The 16,024-nt window shown below is 35.6% G+C and overlaps 1 long non-coding RNA gene across 2 annotated transcripts in view; it reads right to left on the bottom strand.

Annotated features, from left to right (window-relative positions):
* Nucleotides 1-711: 711 nt before the first annotated feature.
* The window catches only part of LOC105732440 (uncharacterized), a 33,395-nt gene continuing 18,082 nt past the window's right edge, over nt 712-16,024 (bottom strand). For both annotated transcript variants that reach the window (XR_001110984.2, XR_001110985.2), the window contains exons 2-3: nt 14,091-14,188; nt 712-836 (exon numbers count right to left, since the gene is read on the bottom strand). This is a non-coding gene — a long non-coding RNA (uncharacterized LOC105732440). The remainder of the gene's footprint in view (nt 837-14,090; nt 14,189-16,024) is intronic.

Genomic DNA, 16,024 nt, shown 5'->3' with positions numbered 1-16,024 from the left:
CAATTTCAACAAAATATCACAAGCAGACAAAGAAACAGGTAAAGATAGCCCAATCAAAGGAACAAAGTAAAACTCAAAAACATACTCTAAAGAAATACAGATTTATAGTTGGCTGACAAATAATTGAAAATAACTCTTTTAAAATCCTTGTCACCAAATTTCAAAACATGGTTGAACTAAACCTCAGGGTTCATCTCCATTGATTGTCTTTTCTCTTGGGAATGGGTCATATTTTTCGGATTCCTTGTATGGTGAGTAATTTTGGATTTTATCCTGGGCATAGATAATGTTATATTGTAAAGATTCAAGGTTATGTCAAAAATCCTCAAAAGAGGATTTTTTGTTTGTTGTGTAACAGGTAATTAACTTGGTTGAATCCAAACTGCAAATGACAGCTCAAAACCTTATTTCATCCTTAGTTGAGCATCTTTGAGTCTGTCTCACACATACACAGTCCAGGAGTCAGTCAGAGATTTGGGAAGAATTTATATGCAGAATTAGATGTACTCTCTGGTTCTCTTCTTTCCAGGATTTTCTCCTCATGCTTTTATTTTCCAACACCTGTGATTGCCCTAGACTTTGGCTTCTGATTCTTAAATTCAGAAATACTTTGGGTTTTCCATTGAAGTTTTAGTCACCCAGTACAGCACTATCTTTGGTCTGCCCTCAAGCTAAAAGACACATAAAATGGACAGCTCACCCATGCGGCTCCCTTCTTCCCAGTGCTGACTCCCCTCTAGCATCTGTCTGCTTTCGTTCACTCATCAGTGCCTTCAGGTTGTTGTTGCTGATGTTGTTGTTAAATATGTACTTCTTTCAGAGTTTACGGTTATTATCTGTGAAAAGACATGGTCCAATAGGAGCTTACTCAACAATACTAGAAGCGGAAATCTGAGATGATGTGCTATAAAGTATTAAAGAGAAGCACCACATTCCCTGCCACATGAGGCTTCGGTTTTGGTGTCAGTATCGACCACCTGTACAGGACAGTTTTGTATAGTAAAGAAGAATTCACCAGGGGCTGATGGCATAACAGATGACAAGGAGGATGGACTTCAAGGGTCTATTCATGAGAAAAACTTGAAGAGTCTGGTCCTAAGAATTTGGGAGGCAGTGTCCCAATAAATTCCTAATATCAAGAAGAGAACACCTTAACGAGGACCCACTTCTGACAAGAGGCCCAGATGGAACTTATTCTATTTTAGTTTAGGTCATACAAGCAAAGGAAAGGAATTGTATCCCTATAGATGAGCTGAACTATTTTATTCATAAAACAGGAAATATTGATGTAATTTCTAGTTAAATTACATGAGAATATGATTAAAAAGGGAAAAAAGCTAATGCCCATGTGGAGGACCGCAAACTTAAATAAATATGCAATATGCAGTATTGCTCTTTCCAACACAGCTATAAAGCTTTGAAACATTAAAGACCTTTAGCAATTAACATTTACCTGGCCTATAAACTAGATTTGACGTCCCTTTATTCCTGGAAAGGTTTTATTATTAAAATATTAGAAGTTATATTACTATTAGACCCATAGTCTCCAAATATTTACATGTTCAATTAAGGGGGCTGATTTTGATGTGCCAGAACTAATTAAACATATAAAGATATCATAAAAAGTCTACTTATATTACGTGTGAGAAAGTAAATGCCACTTTCAGATGTACAGATGTGGCATTCCTTGTCATCATGACCTCGTAAAAATGTAAAAGTATAAAATGTATAATCTTATAGACATGTTTAGTATAAAGTATAAACATTGAGGCAGAGTGGTTCTAGTATGAAGACCATGGCTAAGTTTTCCTTGAACTTACTACCTTAGAAATCTAAACACAGGACCCTCAGACAAGCCAAGGCAGCTTATTATTACATAGCAGCACAAAGAAGTAATAGTGCAAGGAGCTAAAAGCTTTAAAACTTTACAAATCTGGGGAAAAGTAAAATATCTCAGTGTTACGGCTTAGCAGTTAAATGGTAATTTTGAATTATAAAATTATGATTATATAGTAATATGTATAATCTGCCAGTTTTATAAAAATGCATTGAAAAGAAGGAAGGCAAGTGAAATTATTCCAGAAATAATGATGCATTGAAAAGGGAAGGCAAGTCAAATTATTCTGGAAATAATGTATGAGAAGCGGGAATCCCCGCACCATTTTATCTGCTTTAACGAATAAATTAAAGAAAGAATAAATATAATTGGAAGTAAAAACATGTTAGAGCTGTAGAGAAAGAGATAGAACTTGTGTCAAAGAGGCTTAGTTATTCCATCATTATTTGAAAGTACTAAGAGATCTTGGAGATAGAAGAAATATGTTAGGAAGGGGATATAAGAAAGAATTGTGTAAGGAAACGTGTGTGCTTGACAGCCGTCGCCTTTTTAGACTGAACATTTTCTTTAACCTTCCTAGAATGCATTGCAATTTATTGATTGATTGAATAAATTTATATTGAGCACCTCCTATATGATATGTTAGAGAACAATAGTCCACAAAAGGGCTCTGCCTTCTAGAAGTTTAGATTTCAATAGTAGATACAGGCAAGCAAAAGCAAAATTTCAATACCATATGATGGGCAGGTAGAGGTGAACTGCCTTGCTTTTTGGAAACTCATAGGGAGAACACTTAAGTTAAACTGAGAAGGGTAGAAAAGGAACACTTCACCAAAATAGGGCTTAACAGAACATGTTTTAGAAACACAGGGAAGAATGCAGAAGAACTGGAGCCTGCAGAGTCGACATGAGGCTTATAGGGCAAGAGCTGAGGCTGGAGAGAGTGCAAGGCTCAGTCAGTGAAGGGTCTCATACACTATGATGCAGAGCCTGGTCTTTACCTTGAGAACAGAGGGGAGCAGAGGAAGCATGATCAGATTTGCACAGCAGGAAGATCACAGGGTGGAGAATAGATAAGGGAGTGGGGCAAGGCTTGAGCCACGGTGCTCAGAGAGCTCTTGCAATAAGCCATGGAGAGAGGCGGGTGGATTTATCAAGGGTAAGAGCAGTGAGGATTCAGGGAAGTGGAAAGATTTGAGAGATGCCAAGGACATAGGACCACCAGAATCTGGTGATTAATCAAATGTTGGGAGTCTGGAAGAGGGATGCATGAAGATAACTGCCAAAAATGCTGTTTTGGGTCATAAGGTGGGCAATGCATCAGCTATTGAGTAAGGAAACAAAAACAAAAAGAGGGTGAGGTTTAGAATAGAGGACCAGAAATAATGAGATCATTTTTAGGCATGCTCACTTGAGGCTTCTGTGGGACAAGCAAGTGAAGATTGTGAAGACAGAATATAGAATGGTGGGTGAAATAGAGAGAGATAGAGAGAGATTGAGAGAGAGAAAGAGAAAGAGAGAGAAAGAGAAGAAGCTATGGGATCAGAGGAGATCTACCAGGGAAAATATATGGCATGAGAAAGAAAACAGCTAATAACAGATACTGGTATGAAACTACATTTCAGAGATGGGAAGAAATTACATTTCAGAGATGGGAAGAGGGCAATGATCGGCAAGACTGAGAAGAAACATCTAGAGAGAAAGAAAACTAGGAAAGTGTGGTATCATGGGAGCCAAGGAGAGTCTTGTGGGAATGTGGACATGTTCAAAAACACTGAGAGAGGACAAGTGAAATGGAGACTATAAAGTATCCATTAAATTTAGTGACATTTACACAAATAATAACTGCCCTGTGTTGCAGACCAGTGGATTCCTCCTTTATAGAGAGGAAGTAAACTGTTTTTAATGACTCGCTGTGACCTGCCAGCTGTCTAGAATTGTTCAGTCTGCTCAGAAGCTCCAGCTCTCAGTGTGCTTGCCTCTCAGACACATTAACAAACACTAGCATGTGTATGCACCCTCTCAGCAGCCGACATTTGCCACGATCCCACCTATGACTACAAATAGGCAAATAAAAAAATTCCTCCTTTGTCAACTGTTTTCTCTTCTTTTCCTCTTCCTCTGATTCTCTACTTTTCAAGAGGATTCAGTACTAAGGAGTCTTAGATGTACAGGTTTGGAAAAACAAAGCCTCATAATCAGAATATTTCATCAGCATCAGGAAAAAAAGACCAATGTTTGAACACTGCTCCCCTATTTTCTACTGCAACTCATCTTTTGTACTATTCTAAAAGCATATGCTGTGGGCCTTGCTTTTATATTGCAGGAAATACCTCCCTAAGGTTTGCTACGATGAAAAAGACTTAACCATAGTTAACAGTTCATCATTGAAAGAGATATCAGGAGGAGATCAATCCTTACCTCCTTATACACACACGTACACACACACACACACACACACACACAGAATATTCTTACACCCCATTTTCCTACTACCTAATGCCTCCTCTTTGGCAAATATTCTCTCTTACATAAGTGACTCTTGCTTGTTTCTCACTCTGCATTTAAGCTTCTTCAAAATAGGAACAGTCTCTTGTACTTGGCTCCTACCAACACCTAACATCATGCCTTGGACATAGGGAATACTTCACATATCATTGTCAAATTTAAATTTATTAATATGAATTGATTGAAAAGCTTATCAGTGTTCTTCTGGTTCTCAGTTCTTTACAGAGATTGGAAAGCATTATAATTTTTTTCAATTTCTGAAATAAATTATCTCCATCAGAGGCCTTCTGTGAGGATTTAACTTATTTTGTTGCTTAAACTATTAGATTATATTCACTTTGCTAATTGACTCTTAGTGAAGTGACAGGTAATAAGACACTTTAAATATAAAGCAAATGTTTCAAAAGTACAATAGTGAGCTCTTAGAACACTAGTGTCAGGAAACTCATTAAGCTTTGGCAGCATTTTCTTTCATGTAAATTATATCTTTCTAAAGTCCATTTTTAAAATTACTTTTGAATATACCAATAAGTAATAATAAGACTGAATCAGCAGTCAAAAACCTTCCAACTAAAAGTCAAAACAAAACAAAAAACCCAAGACCAGATGGCTTCACTGGAGAATTCTATCAAATATTTAAAGAATTAACACCAACCTTCCAAAAAATTGAAGAGAGGGAACACTTCCAAATTTATTCTATGAGGCCAGAATTACCCTAATACATAAGCCAGATGAGAAAAGAAAACTACAAGCCAATAACCCTGTAGATGCAAAACTCCTCAACAAAATATTAGAATTCAACAGCATATTAAAAGTATTATACCACATATCATATTATACCACAACCAAGTGGGATTTATCCCTGAGATGCAAGGATGGCTTAATATATAAAAATCAATCAGTGTAATGTACCACATTAACAAAATGAAGGACAAAAACTAAATGATCATCTCATTTGATGCTGAAAAATATGTTATAGGATTTAACACTTTTTCCTGATAAAAGCACTGAACAACTAGTAATAGAAGAAAACTACCTCAACATAAGAAAGGCTGTATATGAAGAGTCCACAGCTATCAGACTCAATGGTTAAAGGCTGAGGGCATTTCCTTTTTATAATTAATGGCAAGACAAAGATGCCCATTCTCACCACTTTTATTCAATATAGTATTGTAAGTCCTAGCCAGAGCAATTAGGCAATAAAAAGATTCAAAATAAATAAGTAAAATTATCTGTTTGCAAAATATGTGATCCTATATGTAGAAAACCCTGAAGATTCCATACACAGAAACCTGTTAGAACCAATAAGTAAATTCAACAAAATCGCAAGATACAAAATCAATATGCAAAAAAATACACTTGTTTCTATATACAAAAAATGAACAACTTGAAAAGGAAATTAACAAAATAAATCCATTTACAATAGCATCAAAAAGAACAAAATACTTGGGAATAAACTTAAGAAGGTGACAAACTTGTTCTCTGAAAACTACACAAGAAATAAAAATGCAAATAAGTAAAAGGACATTCCATCTTTATGAATTGAAAGACTTAATATTGTTAAGATATCAATACTACCCAAAGCAATTTACAGATTCAATGCAATTCCTATCAAAATCCCCATGGTACTTTTTGCAAAACTAGAAAAACACATTCTAAAATTTATATGGAATCTCAAAAGACCCCAAATAGTCAAAACAATTTTGAAAAAGAACAAAATTAGAGGACTTATACTTCCCAATTTCAAAACATATTACAGAGCTACAGGAATCAAAACAACATGGTACTGGCATAAAGGCAGAATAGACGAATAGCATAGAAAACCCAGAAATAAACCTTAGCATATATAGCCAAATGATCTTCAGCAAAGATGCCGAGACACAAAATGGGGAAAGGACAGTTTCAACAAACAGCTTTTGGAAAACTAAATATCCACATGCACAGAAATAAAGTTGGACCTTTTCTTACACCTTATGCAAAAGCTAATTCAAATGAATTAGAGATATAAATGTAAGACCTAATATTATAAAATTCCTAGAAGAAAATATAGAGGGAAAGCTTCACAATATTATATTCAGCAATGATTTATTGGCTGTAACATAACACCAAAAGCATAGGCAACAAAGCAAACACTGGCAAATGAGACTACAACAAACAAAAAAATTTATGTATCAAAGAACACAGTTAACAAAGTATAAGGTAACATACAAAATGGGAGAAAATACTTACAAATCATGTATCTGATAAGGGGTTGATATCCAGAAGATGTAAAGAACTCCTACAGCTCAACAGTAAAAAAATAAATAACTCATTTAAAAAATGGACAAAGGCAGCATTAAAAACAAAGGAGCTATCAAGCCATGAAAATACACAGAGGTAATTTAAATGAATATTAACAGGTAAAAGAAGCCAGTCTAACAAAGGCTTCCATTTCTGGAAAAATCAAAACTTTGGAGACAGTAAAAACGATCAGTGGTTGCCAAGCACTGAGGGAAAGAAAGAATGAGTGAGCAGAGCATGGGCAATGTTTAAGGTAGTGATACTATAGATGTGGATCACTTTTATTATAAATTTGTCTAAACCCATAGAACATACAACACCAAAACTAAAACTTAATGTAAACTATGGACTCTGGATGATAATGATGTGTCAATGCAAGTTCATCAATTGAAACAAATGTACTGCTCCAGTAGGAGAGGTTGAAAATGGGGAAGCCTATACTTGCATGAGGTCAGGGAGTACATGGACATCTCTGTACCTTCTTTTCAATTTTGTTGTAAATCAAAAATTGCTCTAAAAATAATCTTTTCTTTAATAGGCAAAGGATTTGAATAGGCATTTCTCCAAAGATAATATACAAATGGATCAACAAGTATGTGAAAAAGATTCCCCACATCAATTACTAGAAAAATGCAAGTCAAAAACATAATAGACATCCAGCCATGTCTATTATTGAAAAGAATATAACATAACAAAAGTTATTGGCAACAAAAAGTGTTGGTGAAGGAGAAATTGGAACCCTTTCTGCACCACTGGTGGGATTGTAAAATGGTGTAACTGCTGTGAAAAACAGTATGGTGGTTCCTCCAAAAAATTAAAAATAGAACTACCATATGATCCAGCAATCATAATTCTGGTTACACATCTAAAAGAATTGAGTGCAATTTTGGAGCTCCCAAGAAATACACATTAAACACGAAATAACAGGTGTAGGAAAAAATACTATTGACTCCTTTGTGTATCTGTCTATTGTGGTTGTAGAAAATATAGTCTAGTAGTTTAACGAATGTAGTCTAATAGAGTCAGCAAGATCAACGTTTGAATGGAACTCTGCCACTTACTAGCTAAGTGGACTTGGGTTACGTTAGTTAAAGCTTACTGATTTTTTGATTTCTCAACTGCAAAATGTGTCAATAGTACCTATGCTACAGGTCTGTTAAGAGAACTAGATGAAATAATATATGTGGTAGTTCCTGACTGCTCACTGCACAGTGAATGCTGTTTTCCTTAGTATTTTGACCCCACCCTTTTTTTCTTAATTTCAGTTATATTTTATTGAAAATTAGTGTTACTTTAAAAATTTTCATGTTTACTTAAATACTTTAGAAGAGATTTTGATATTTTAAGAAATTTTATGATGAATTGTTTTACTACGAGTAAGTCCCTTTATAAAGCAAGCGTTCACATCTTATTTTTATATTTTGAAGTTTTGCTTAAATTGAGGTATGCTTGTATTAAGTGTTTTTAGGTAGTGCTGTTTCTTCACTTCTTAATTCAAAGAAATTTTTTCATAGTCTCTGCAAGTGAGTAGTAAAATGAATAATAATAATCTCTTTATATCTATAATTTTTTCTCTCTTGCTACTTATCAATTAACTTTTGTCAGTCAAAATTAATTTTCGTTAGTTACATGGGCCTCAGAAGCTATGAAATAAAACTGAACATCTTCTGTATCTAGACAGATCTTTAATTAATAGAATCTTTGAATTATTTTCATCATATGGGGATTGTTTTCTTTATGTAGATAATTTAACTATGACTTTTTCCCTCTTACATCTTTTTTGTTTGCTACTATTTTACTTCTGTCAAGTAATCAGAAAAATTAACCTTATCATGTTTACCTAATAGACTCTCTTAGGTATCCATAGAGTCTGGTAACTAACCATGTTAGGATGAATGGTACTTAATTAGTAACTCCATGAATAATCTAAATGTATATTAATGCTTATTAGCCAAGATTTTTTAAAAATATTTTTTATTATTTTCTTAAATTCCAACGATGTCAACTGCAATAAGAATATAATTTCTTTTTGGTTAATAAATAGTACATATCTGATTTGCCAATTTTTATATTTCTGATTTTTCGAATCCTCATTTTAAAACAAGCCGGATAAAATGAACAAGTACATCAGTATTTTTCATTTTACATAATGTCTTCAGCTCTTTGTCAATTCCTGCTTCTCAGCTGCCTGAATTATTTTTCACCCACTTGAAATGTGACTATAATCTTTTAAATATGTCACAAATGTCCTAATTTGATTGAACCAAGATTTTTAGTGGATAGACTTTCTTTGTCCTCCTCGTTTACCACCTCACTTCCTCTGTTCAAATCCTTTTTTATTGTCTTTCACAATCTTAGAATGAGAATGCATCTTGCATCTGGCTGTCCTTACCTTTCTCTGTACTGTATCTCTACTCAGCCCCCCTCCCCTTTTCCTCCTTTTCCAGGACACTTTCTGTTAATTCTGTTCTTTATTAAGACATTAGATAATTATTAACGTTTGCATTCTTCCTTTCCAAGGGAATTGATATTCTTATGCTTTACTGTAATTAACCTAAAATATTCCAGGTCTTTTTGATTTTATAATCATGTGCTGCTGCCCAAATGTCCCTGAGAAGTTAAACTCTACTTCATCCACATAAAACACTACTTCAAGGATTTCTACCTTGAATCAAAATGGCTTCACGTGAAGATTGAGAATTGTTCAATTTTTACTAAGTGAAATAAGCCAGACACAGAAAGACAAATATAGACTGCATAATTTCACTAACATATTAAATCTAAAAAACTCATCATAGAAGCAGAGAGTAGAATGGTGGCCACCAAGGGCTTTGAGAGAGATGGGAAATTGAGAGATGTTGGCCAAAGAGTACAAAGTTTGGGTAGGTAGGATGACTAAGTTCTAAATATCAGTTTATTTATAATTAATATATAATATAATTATTATTATCATGACTGTAGTTAATAATAACATGTTCTTGAGAACTGCTAAGAGGGTAGATTTTACATGTTCTCACCACACCAAAACAAGGTAAGTCTATGAGGCGATGGATATGTTAATTAGCTTGATTTAATTATTTAACAATGTTATATACATCAAAATGTCATGTGTATGTATAAATATATACAACTTTTACTTGTCAATTTTAAAAATTTGAATAATTATTCTATTTTAAGGATACCTTTCATCATAAAAATAACTAATTTATTTAGGTGACAATTTTTAAGGGCAAAATATTTTCCGCTTGTGAAAACATTGTGCTTAAAATCCAGTTTTATCCCAAATATGTTTATGTTTCACACCTAATGTGGCCTTGTCTCATGTTTTACATGAGAATGCAGTTTCCACGAGAAGAAAGTTCTATTCCCAGCACCTTTGGAAGACGCTTGGCTTATAATAGCATCAGTAAATATTTGCTGAATGAATAAAAAGAACATGAAAACTAAAATGCAAGCCTCTAAATTGATTTCTAAAATGAAACACAATTTGTATTTTGACTAACGCTCTGAATTTGTTGTTATTTAAGTCTGATTCAAAGCTCTTTCTACCGTTGAGGCAGGATAGCACAGCAGTAAAAATGTATATCCTGGAGCCAGAATGTCTGGGTTTAAAATCTAGCTCCCCAACTTTCTAGCAGTGTGATCTCAAAGCAATCGTGCAACCTCTCTGTGCCTGAATTCCCCACTCTGTAGAATAGACATAATTGTCACACTTACCTCATAGGTTAGTTGCAGGATTAGACGGATTGATAGATGTAAAAGTGCTGGGAATAGCTCCTGGCTCTAAATGAGAGGTACATAAATTACTGATTGTAATTACTATTATTATTGAAATTTGGTCGCTAAATTTAATGCCTCTGAACCTGCCCGACCTGAGAAGTCGACGTTGATAGTATACAGTGAATGAGGAACACATGACCAGCAATGCATGTTGAACACTTCCCTTGCTGTAGGAAACCAGCCGAGAAGGGATTTCTCATTTCTATGCCTAATAAAGTGACATCTTAATGTATACTTAAACAAAAGTCACTTTTATTAGACTATTTTGTTTAATTTGTTTCAATAAGAGTGTTATGATTTAATAAGTACGCATTAAAATGTTTAGATCTTAGGTATTGCATATTATGAAATATACAAATAATAATAAAGAAAAGTAGGAAGAAGACAAAGAAATAAGAGCGGTATCCCTGATGCTTTCCCACTAACATTTGCAGTTTTTCGCTCTACTTCATAAGTCTAATTAACTTATATACTTGTTCTGTAAATGAAACAAAATATTGATTTTCGTCTTTTCTAAAGAACTTAACTTCCTGTGCAGACATCATTTAAAAAGTAGTTTAGGGTTTCTGTCAAGGTTTTAAGGATTTCAAAATAACCTTTTTAAAAGATAAGATGTTTTGTGCTTTTAGGTTGGGGCTCTCCCAGCTCTCTAATGGGAAGGCCATTTTCCAGATAATTCCTTAAATCTTCATGGACTGATGCTTTCTGAAGCAGGTGAGGCTATGTGACCATGAGCAGGTGAGAGGGTGGGTGGGTGCACTGACTCCATGTCTACTACATTAGTCTGTTCTCACACTGCTAGAAAGATACTGCCTGAGACTGGGTAATTTATAAAGGAAAGAAATTTAATTGACTCACAGTTCTACATGACTGGGAAGGCCTCAAGAAACTTACAGTCATGGCAGAAGCAAAGGGGAAGCAAGGCACCTCTTACGTTAGGGCAAAAGAGAGCACACAGGGAAAACTGCCACTTTTACACCATTAGATCTTGTGAAAACTCCCTCGCTATCAGGAGAACAGCATGAAGGAAAAATCCAGTCATCTCCTACCAGGTCCCTTTCTCAACAAGTGGAGATTACAATTCGAGATAAGATTTGGGTGTGGACACAGAGCCAAAGCATACCATCTACAACAACACACGGTTTTTCTGTGAGATATAACCCCCATGCCCAGCTCAATCCAGAGTAGCAGAGCCTAATCAACAATGCCAATTACAATGAAAACAGCAATAATGAACTGACTGCTAGAGTACACCAAAAGTCAAAACTCAACATGAATTTTGTGCTATGATCATGAAGGAAAATGCCTTCCCTTCAGTTGCTTCTGCATGCAAGGCAGGCTGTACGTATGGGCAGCAATCCACGCTGTCCAATTTAGTGGCCCCAAGAAAGCCCCTGTCCCTAACATGCTTCATCCTGAACTCTCCCTAATGTCTGAAGCATTAACATTTGCCAGCCACCCATTCCCCTGGATTAGCATCACCATCTTTGTCACTTTTTCCATTCCTTTCCTTTATCATAAGAAGTTAAAGGTTTCTATAAAACGGAGGACCTGGAGGTGAGAAGAACACAGGTGAAGAAACTTAAGTCTGAACTGGGTGTTAGAAGAACTAAACTCTATGCCATATGAATATTTGGACTGATTCTTGCCACCAAACTCTTGAGCAGCTACAAATAAAGCTGTGCCCAGTTCACAATGATACTCAAGAGTCAGACGCAGCTGTTCACAATTTATGCCGAATAATTTTCTCGCATAATTCTCCAATCTATTTTTCAAATTATTTTAAATAAACCCTACTGTTTTTTTTTTAATTAATGAATACAGGCAAAGTATGTCAAGGAATTTAATTACCTAGCAAAAGTCTCTTCTAACACACTGATTATTGAATCATTTGGACCAGAAAATGCAAAGAAATCACATCCTGCTCATTCCCAAGTCCTCTGGGGCTAAGAGAGGCTGAGGGTGACACTGTGATCTGACAGGAGTCAATGACTTTGGGTGTAAAAAAATGTGCTTCAGTGAAAATTTTCCATCCTTTTTATGAAAAAGGCCTAGGCTAGTGAGCTTTGGCTTTGGATATAGAGGTTGTCTGACTGACAGTCATTTTTGGAGAACAGAATGAAAACCACATCCCAGCTGTGGTAGTGGCAGGAAAAAGGTCTCTTCCCAAGAGAGTTCATTGCTTGTCCATTAGGAGACTTCAGCCTCAAATCCCACAGTGGAAAAACCTAAACAAGGATTATACAATAGCTAGGCGCCTCTCCCCTGCAGCAACTCCTAATGTAGGCAGAGACAGCCTAATTACCACCCAAGCTGTTCCTATGCTGACTACAAGGTGACATGAAAAGAGCAAAGGGAAGGGGAGAGAGAGACATGTAATATGATCTATTATTTTGCAATTAACTGGAGACTCACTCCTGTCCACTGTCAACATCTGCACGTACACACACACACCACACACACACATACACACACACTCACACACACACACACAGCCCAATCTCCAGAAACCCTAAATCAGTTACTCCTGCCTCTCATCCTCAGCGGGGCTAGGTCACCTTCTTCTTCTCCTGCATCAAAAACTGGTTCCAAGACCCCATAGACCAGGAGACCAGGTTCTTTTCTCACTCAAGAGAAAGTCAGCTAATATTTCATTTGCACCTATTTCTTTCTTTTCCATCATTGCTTCATGATGCCTGTGACATGGCATAGGGTTCATTGTGCCTAATACAATGTAAACTCTATGTAAATAGTGGTTATGTTCTTAATTATCTAATTATTTAATACTTTAATTTATTAATCATTTGCAAATTCTGACTTTTTCTGAGTGCTAACTGATACTCAGGAGTGGAGATGAATCCCCCCAAATAATTACTGTATCTCCACAGTAATAATTATTTGATAAAATGAAAAACACCGTTATCAATGATGCTTTACCTTTAACTTCTAGAAATAATTCCAGAAAAACATTTTTTATTATTTCTTTAGATCATCCTCCATACTCCTGACGTAAAACATTTTTTATTATTTCTTTAGATCATCCTCCATACTCCTGACGTAAAACATTTTTTATTATTTCTTTAGATCATCCTCCATACTCCTGACATAGTGTTTCTTCTTCCCACGTTCTCCAAGCTTAGCTGACTCATCTTGTGTGTCATTTTCTCTGGTGTTTGATGCTTGGTCAGTGAATATAAAACTTTAGTTAAAGCTTATGTAATAAACAAAGATAATTATTTGAATTAATCTCTTCTAAATTAAAAGTATATTTTCCAAGTAGAATTTGCCATTTAATCAAACCACACAAGCACTGAATAATGGAAGCGTTCAGGTCTGTGGACTAGTCTAAAGGTGGTCACGTCTACTGATCAGTCATTGCTCATACTGCCAACATATAGACTCTGATTTCATTTCTTTTGAATTTAACTATTTGAAAATTTTGTATTATGAGCCATGAGTCACAAATGCAAAAAGCCAGAAAGCCCTATTCACCCTATTATGATGACTAGGGTCTTTAACATGTAAGAAAGAATTGACTTTAGATCTCCTTGTCCAGATGCAGAACTAATCATCAAAATTCCTACCAAAATGACTTACAACTGTAAAAAACACACACACATACACATTTTAGATGTGTAAATCTATAAAGCTGTTAGAGGGAGTTATGAAAATTATATGCAATTACCTTGTAATTGGAGTTATGAATCAATTTTCCCAGTGTTCCATCTTTTGCGTTCTTACTGCCTTCCAGAGTTTGAGTTTGATGTTTCTCATTTACAAAAACTGGAATATATTTCATTTAGCAAAAAAAAAAAAAAAAAAAAAAAAAGTTGGATTTAACTCTATAATTTGTAAATATTTATGCATATTTCCAAAGAATCTATGAGCTTAACTAAATTTTTCCCTGGTTACTTATAGGTCTAATACATCATGTTAGATCTCACATGTTGCACTTTGACAATAAAACGTTCAGATGAGAAGGTGATAACCAAAACAACCTGACAACCAATCAGTGAACACTCAGAAAAAGTAAAACCCAAAGGTAGAGATTATCTATAAAATGGGTGTAGATTTAATTTGAAGGCTGTTTTCTACTTAAAATTTTAAAAGTTGTGTTCAAGGATAAAATTGTTGTTCAGATTTTGCAGAGAGTTAATAAAACAGCCTGAAAAATGACCAACTGGTGTCAGTGACCCTACCCCATTTCTCTTCCACCTTCACTCACATGGCAAGTGGAACATGAACACTTTGTTCTGCATTGTATTCAAAGATGACACTACTGATAGTGATTGCTCCACTCTCTGTGTGTTACTGAGAAGCCCAATATGGTACCAGGAGTCCTTCCTGTAGTTTGCACATATGAAGTGTGTTGGGGGATTTGTGACTGCAGCTGCTTTTAACAGAGCCTGTCATTGTTTATATCTCTGCCTCCAAAATACAAAATGGTCCGTTGCTAGGAATGAACCATTCATTTCCTGACTGCTGCAAGCCAGACGGGTGTCTCTGTTGTTCTTTCCCAGATGTTCCCCAGCATAGCCATGTTGCTCGAAGCTGTGCTTTGCCTCTGTCTGAGATGGATAAGATAAATTAACTTCAATTATCAGTATCCCTCTTGTTGAAGATTGTAGGAACTGCAAAGATTTAACAGTAAAAATTGAGAACTAATGCTAAGTACCTACTATGCATTATATAGTGATGATTAGTGGTAAGCAGAACACAATGAAGGATGAGGTCTAGTTTCTGCCATCAAGGTGTTTATAAGGTAGACACCATCCCCAAATAGTGAAGGTCAATAAGTGACACGGCAAGCTACTTGTCAAGTGGAAGTTACCTAGAGCAATGGTCTCCTACCTTTTTGGCACCAGGGACCAGTTTCATGGAAGACAATTTTCCCAGAGACTGAGGAGGGGGATGATTTTAGGATGATTCAAGTGCATTACATTTATCAGTCACTTTATTTCTATTACTACTACATTGTAATATATAAGGAAATAATTATACAACTGACCATAACAGAATCAGTGGGAGCCATAAGCTTGTTTTCCTGCGAGTAGACAGTCCCATCTGGATATGATGGGAGACAGTGACAGATCATCAGGCATTAGATTCTCATAAGGAGCATGCAACCTAGATCCTTGGCATATGCAGTTCACAATAGAGTTTGTGCTCCTATGGGAATCTAATGCTGCCACTGACCTGACAGGAGGTGGAGCTCAGGCAATAATGCCAGTGATGAGGAGTGGTTGTAAATTCAGATGAAGCTTCTTAGGCTTACTTGCCACTCACTTCCTGCTGTGCTCCCTGGTTCCTAACAGGCCATGGATGGCCCCAGGACTGGAGACTCCTGCCCCAGAGGGAGAGATCATTTCAGGTTTGAGTGTAAAGAAATCCTTCATGGAAGAGAGTATATTTGAAAAAGGATTATCAAAGTGGATCCTTTCAGCATAAAAACTGTGAAAAACAAATACCAAAGTGGTAGCAAATTGACATGTTTGGGGGATGGCGAGTATGCAGGTTTGGCCTTAAAGAAAGACTACAGGATATAAGAAAACAAAGTGGATGAAGCTTAGAAGGATTTAAGCCATTATAGAGATTTTACAAAGGCTTTGAAACTAAATA

Source organism: Aotus nancymaae, unplaced genomic scaffold (assembly GCF_030222135.1).
Source record: "Aotus nancymaae isolate 86718 unplaced genomic scaffold, 86718_ANA_hifiasm-v0.15.2.pri h1tg000040l, whole genome shotgun sequence".
Lineage (NCBI taxonomy): Eukaryota > Metazoa > Chordata > Mammalia > Primates > Aotidae > Aotus > Aotus nancymaae.
This window is presented reverse-complemented; position numbering and strand designations above follow the sequence as displayed.